Genomic DNA, 7,161 nt, shown 5'->3' on the forward strand with positions numbered 1-7,161 from the left:
GACTGGCTTACTCCCTTACTTACTGATAGCATTAGATTTTTTCCTTTTATTGCCCAGTTTGTGGTGGGCTCTTGAGAGGCATAGGATGGTATTAAATGATCAACAGGTGTTCTCAATTCCATCTGCCTCTACAAGCTCCCTCTTAGAAAGGAGAGGGAGAGGGGGATTTCCAGAATGATAAAGCATTCCTTCCCCTCTTGGGTTTAGCAGTTACCCAGGATAAGGTGAGGGGTGGGGCTCTCATTGTTCTTCTCAGGCAGATCAATTGCTCCATACAACACCAAGCAGGGCATCTTATTCCTGGAAGAACTGGATACCCTATCTGCCTAATAATAGTACTTAGTTTGTTCCATTCCTCATAGCTGAGGGGAAAAGGTATTTAAATATTTAAAGCCATGCTCAAAAGAAACTGAGTTACACGCTTTAGTGATCCATGCCAGTGTTAATGAAAAGATTTAAGTGATTGTTCAGATAAAATACAACTCACTTTTACTAGTAATATTCTTACATTCTAATTGAATAGTTTGAAATGAACCATTGAAATAAACCACTTCTAGAAAGGCTGCCTGATATATATATATATTTTTTTTAATTAATTATTTTTTATTTCAGATTAATATGAGGGTAAAAATGATTGGGTTACATTGTGCTTCTAAGGTTAAGTTCCAGTTTTAGTTGAGCCCCTCATCTGGGGCTCACATCAGAGGGTGTGCTGTATAGCCTCCCACTGAGGATATTAGATGAGCTTACCAATCCTCCTTTCTCCTCCCCCTCCCACCCCCCGCATTGGAATATACTTGTGTTTTTCTCTCCTGTGGGTGTGTAGTGGTTTCATATTGGAATTGCATTCATTGGATACTTGATTTTCCACTTTACTAAGAAGAACGTGCTTCACCTTCATCCAGGTAAATGCAAAAGAGGTGTAAAGTCTCCATCTTTTTAATGGCTAAGTAGTATTCCATGGTATACATATACCACAGTTTATTAATCCATTCATAGGTTGATGGGCACTTGACTTGCTTCCATGTCTTGGCAATTGTGAATTTAGATGCAAAAAACATTCTAGTGCAAATGTCCTTGTGATAAAATGATTTTTTTCTTCTGGGTAGATGCCTAATAATGGCATTGCAGGATCAAATGGAAGGTCTAGTTTTTAGCACTTTGAAAATTCTCATACTTTTTATGGTTGTATTAGTTTGTAATCCCACCAGCAGTGCAAAAGTATGCCTTTCTCTCCATATCCATGCCAGAATTTATAGCTTTGGGATTTTGTGATGTGGGCTAATTTCACTGGTCAGGAGGTATCTCACAGTGGTTTTGATTTGTATTTATCTATGACTGGGGATGTGAGCATTTTTTTCACATGTTTGTTAGCTTTTAGTCTATCTTCTTTAGAGAAGTTTCTGTTCAAGTCTCTTGCCCACTTATAAATGGGATTTTTTCTCTTGTTGATTGAGTTCTCTGTAGAGTCTAGTTATCAGCTCTTTGTTAGATTTATAGCATGCAAATATCTACTTCCATTCTGAAGGTTGTTTGTTTGCTTTAGTTGTTGTACCCTTGGCTGTGCAAAAGGTTTTTAGCTTGGTCATGTCCCATTTATTAATGGGTGTTATTAATTTTTGGTGTTGCTGCGATTGCCAACAAGGTCTTCTTCATAAATTCTCTTCTCAGGCAGAGAGCATGAAGAATGTTTCCCAGACTTCTAGGATTTTTATTGTTTTGTTTTTTAAATATAAGTCTTTATCCAGCAAGAATCAATTTTTATCGGAGAAATGTGGGTCCTGTTGTGGTCTTTTACATGTGGCTAACCAGTTCTCCCAGCACCATTTATTAAATAGGGTTTCTTTTCCCCACTGTATGCTTTTATTTGGTTTATCAAAGATCAGATGGTGACACTTGATGGGATTCATCTCTGACATTTCTATTCTATTCCATAGATCTGTATCTCTTTTTTCATGCCAGTAACACACTGTTTTGATCACTATAGACTTGAAGTGATGCCTCCAGATTTGTTTTTATTTTTTAAAATTGCATTGGCTATTTGTGTTTTTTTCATATAAAATGGAAAAAAATGGTTCCATATAAAATGTAGTACTATTTTTTCATGTTCTTCAAAGTAAGACATTGGTGCTTTAATGGGGATTGCATTAAATCTGGAGATATCTTTGGATAGTGTGGACATTTTCACAATGTTAACTCTCCCCAGCCCTGAGTGTGGTATGTTCTTCCATTTGTTAATGTCTTCTGCTACTTCTCATCTCAGGGTTTTTTAGTTCTCTTTATAGACGTCCCTCACATCCTTCGTTATATTCCCAGGCGTTTCATTTTCTTTGAAGCTACCACGAAGGGTATTATTGCATCTTTTATCTTTTATCATCTCTGCTTGGCATATTGGCATATATGAAGGCTACCGATTTGTGGACATTGAATTTATAACCCAAGATGTTACTGTATTCCTCCATCACTTCCAGGGGGATGCCTGTTATAAAGTTTCCTTCCTTCTTTCTTCCCTTCCTCTCTTACTCCCCTCCATTTCAGGAAAGAATAATTAAGTTAATTTGATTTAATATCTTTAATTTAATTTTCTGGATTATTCATAATGTATGATGCCTGTAGGAGAGGAAAAAAGAAACTCTTTCTCTCAGGCACTTCTCCTGGGGTCCTGGAAATTAAACCGACAAGACAGATTAACAGGAGAAATTGTTTATTGTGTATGCATACAGAGGCCTTCTTAGAAAAGAAATAAAGACCCCCCAAAGGTGGTTAACTTGGGGACTTACACATCATGTGGAGAAGAAATTAAACAAAGGAAAAGGGGCTTTGGGCTTTGGGAGTGGGGAATAAATTGTTAGAAAAAGACAAGGAAAATATATGGCAAATAAAGGTTATATAGGCCAGGTGTAGTGACTTGCACCTATAATCCCTGCACTTGGGGAGGCTGAGGTGGGAGGATCACTTGAGGCCAGGAGTTCAAGGTTGCAGTGAGCTATGATTGCATTATAGCATTCCACCGGGAGTGACTGAAAGAGACTGTAGTCTGTTTTGAGAAAAAAAAAAAAAAAGGTTTAGTAAGATTTGTTATAGAGATATGAGCTCTTTTCTTCTGATTGGTAGAGGAGTGTACTTTTATAATTAGAAAATATGGTACCTTTCAGAATGGGAAATTTATGCCCTGCTTTTAGTCAGATGGGGGAGGGCAGAGAGCTGCTTTTTGTCTGTGTCTGTTTCTTAATTGCCTTCAGCTCAAAGTAACCCTTATGTGAAATTGGCATATTTGGGGGTGACACATTCTGATCCCCTTCAGGACTCTCTCCTTTTAAAAAGTTATTTTTTTTCCCTCATAGAAAATGCACACACTTAGGTTTGTTTGAGTATTTATATTTAAAACCTTCTATCAAGGGTCCAGGAGTGTTCTGGGCTTGAATTTATATTACCCAACAGCATAATTTCATTTTTCAGCATTTCCTGAACCTCTATTCATCAGGAGGTTATTTCACAATATAGTAGCTTTATTTTTCTAGCCTGCTGACTCTGTAAAGAGAAAAAGAGAAAGTGGGAAAAAGAGTGTTTTTTGCTAGAAGGTTTAATACCATTAAAAAATTACATATTTTAGGGGTATTTTGTATACATGCCAGTTTTTTCTTTCAATAATGAATAAGCAGGAATAGAAGAGAAAACCAGGAAACTGGTTAAGTTCACCAAAGGTACACGTTGACAACATCCTGGAACTTAAAGACTTTTTCTGAGTTCTTTTATGTGTTTATTAGTGTTCCTTGTTATGGATTTACCTCTTTTTATTAACAATCAGGATTCTATTAAAATTCAGTATATTTTGCAGTTTCTCAGACTCACAGCTGCTAGACTTAAAAACCATCATAGGTAATGTTGAAGTATCAGTAGTCCCTCAAGAACTTTAATGAATGCATATTTTAGTTAGACACAGGCTGGAGAAGAGTCTGCCGTCATTTTATCAGTGAAGTTTGTGGTATGTGGTAAGAACAGAATTTTTATTTTCTGTAAAGTCTTCTTCCATGTCTTCAATTTTGGAAAAAAAAAAAGTCAAACAGCTCACTGCTGTTTTCGGATTCCACATCAAGTGAAGAACAGTCCCTATTTGGTTGTGGCAGGAGATGTTTGAGGGGTGCCCGGCAAACACTGGTTCTGTATATGCTTGGAGCCTGGAGGGCAGAGGGAAGGAAGGGTTGGAACCTGCTAGAATAAGGTTTCAGCCCTGGAGCACTGGTGATTCCTCTCTCAAGAGTGAGCCTGGTGGGAGAAGGGTAGTGATCCCAGGGAGAGCAGGGAATAGTAAGAGAGAGGTAGAAACAAATGGAGAGGGATGGAAAAGATACAATAACAAAACATCACTGGGTAGAAGGGGGGAAGCATTTATGTTTCACAGTCATCTGAGTAAATAAAGTTAGTCTCTGCCTGCCAATTACCACAGCAGATGAAAGAGGTAGGTTTAGTTTTCACTGAAATTGGCCTACCACTTTGGATGGCCTGCCTGGAGGTGCAGACTCTGTGGTGCTCTTATCTGTCACTTGAGGATGTGGAGAGATGAGTAGTCACGTTAGCATGGCTGAAATTGAGGTACTGAGGCCTGCACCACCAACCCTTCCATGTTAACGGACGTGATGACTCCTACTTTAGGTGATTCTAAATTATAGCCAGAGCTGAAAACAACTGGTTAAAAAGCAATCCTGACAGGTTAAAATAACATAAAGAAGGGGGCACTATAATTGGGTTAAATAAATTTCCATTAGGAAGCAAAGTGCCTTAAATTTCCTCATCTTAATAATCATGTTATTAAGGTATAACATGCTGCTTTAGGGATCCCAGATTTTCTTTTTTCTTTCTTTCTTTGTTTTTTTTTTTTTTAGAGAGACAGAGTCTCACTTTGTTGCCCTCCATAGCGTGTCATGGTGTCACAGCTCACATCTATCTCCAGCTCTTGGGCTTAGGCAATTCTCTTGCCTCAGCCTCCTAAGTAGCTGGGACTACAGGCACCCACCACAACGCCCTGCTATTTTTGTTGCAGTTTGGCTGGGGCTGGGTTCGAACCCACCACCCTTGGTATATGGGGCCGGCGCCCTACTCACTGAGCCACTGGCCCCCAGATTCCAAATTTTTTTCATTAAATTTAGAGAGATTCAGTTGTATGGACTGAAAATATATCTATTTGCCCATGGCACCCCAATATTTATGATGAATTGAAGGAGTCCTGACTTGCCTCATGTGTCTAACACTTGAATTTGTTCCTGTAGTCTGTCGAGGAGACACCATGAATGGCCAGGTGTGGAGCAAAAGCCCACTCACAGAGAGGGGAGGTTTACCCAAAGTGGGAAGGTTTGTCTCACTGCTCAGCATCAGGAGCCACCTTTCATATCAGGGTGTATGTGAATGGTGCCCTCTGGAGTTGTGCTGTACACAGCTTGCCTGGCTACCTGCACAGAAGGCTTCTAATTAATGGAGGGTGCTGATGTGTTCAGAGAGAGGAAGTGATATAGGGGATACAAAAATAACAGGTCTGTCTTGGCACCCGTAGCATAGTGGTTATGGTACCAGCCACATACACAGAGACTGGTGGGTTCGAACCTGGCCTGGGGCCTGCTGAACAACAATGACAACTGCAACTAAAAATAGCAGGCGTTGTGGTGGGCGCTTGTAGTCTCAGCTACTTGGGAGGCTGAGGCAAGAGAATTGCTTAAGCCCAAGAGTTGGAGGTTGCTGTGAGCTGTGATGCCATAGCACTCTACCAAGAGTGACATAGTGAGACTCTGTCTCAAAAACAAAACAAAACAAAATAAAAAAAACCCAAAACAAAAACCAAAAATAACAGGTGGTCACTATTGTTTGAAATCCCAGTCACTGGATCCTGCCAGCTTAGGGATAAAAGCAAAGCCAGAAGGCTTCAATAGCTAGTGACCACAGATAATTCTGCAGCTGAGGCCCTTCTTTGGCTCTTTTGAGCAGGGGATAAAGGCTTCAAGAGCCCCTGGGCTTCTTGAATTCTCAGAAGGTGGCAGGCCAAGGTTTCCCCAGGCTAGAGGAGTTAGCTATGTTTAGCTTCCTGGTATGGTTGGTGCACTCTGTGGGTTGAGGGTGGCTTGGAACTATATGCAAAGTTCCTGGTGAGGCCAGGAGCTCTTGCAGTCCCAGCAAGATGCCAGGTAGTGCCTATGCCACTGGTCCACAGGCACACTTGGAATAGCAAGGGTCCAGATCTTTATGGATTCTACTAGGTTGCCATTTTGTTTCAATGTAAGGAGGAGTGTTTAAAGTTCATATATATGTGTCACTATATTACAGGCTGAGAGACACCTTGGGAAAGGTTTTAGCTTTGCAAAGTTTTCTCTGTAAAATGGACATAATAGTACCTATTTCATACATAGGTATGAATTAAGTGGGATAATCTATATAAAATATTAGCATAGTACTTTTCATATAGTAAGCTCTCTGTAAATGTTAGCTATAATTTTTATTATGATTGTATTTTATATATTTATTATTATTAACCTCAGGGATCCAGATTCATAGACCCAATGCATATGGCTTCACCATTTATCCGATATGTGACAAGTCTCTTGCTTACATCTCAGTTTCCTCATCTTGAAAATGGTACAATAACAGTAACTACCTATGGATATTGTGAGGGTTGAATCAGATAGTATCTGTTAAGTCCCTGGCATGGGTAAGCTATAGCTCTGATTATTTTGAAGACTAATCAGCAGAGTCTGCTCTGCTTAAGCAGCTTCCATTGCTTTTTGTTGGCAAGGTTTCTGTGAGTACAGACAGACCTCAGACCCCACTAGGTCTAGTGGCAGGTCTGTGGAGAGAGGGCCGGGTCTGGAAGCAGGTAATCTCCATAGCTGAGGCAAACAGCCGGATGGAGTGTGGGATGACAGTCTCCAACAGGTCCATCTGCAAACCTAACTTGATGCTGAAAGTTGTTCTGACCTTGTATCCTGGGGACACACTGAACTCCTGCCTGTGTCTGGGCCGGAACCTTGCTTGTGGCCTTGTTTCTATAAGCGAATCACTGTGACTCAGTGTCTGCCCTGACAGCCTGACCTACCTGGACTTCAGTTTCCACTCCTAAGTCCCAGCTATATGCTTTCCAGTTCTCTTGGGTAGAGTCCTTCTCTTGTTTATCAACAA

The sequence above is a fragment of the Otolemur garnettii genome, unplaced genomic scaffold (assembly GCF_000181295.1).
Source record: "Otolemur garnettii isolate 467f Iridium unplaced genomic scaffold, OtoGar3 scaffold00015, whole genome shotgun sequence".
NCBI classification, from domain to species: Eukaryota; Metazoa; Chordata; class Mammalia; order Primates; family Galagidae; genus Otolemur; species Otolemur garnettii.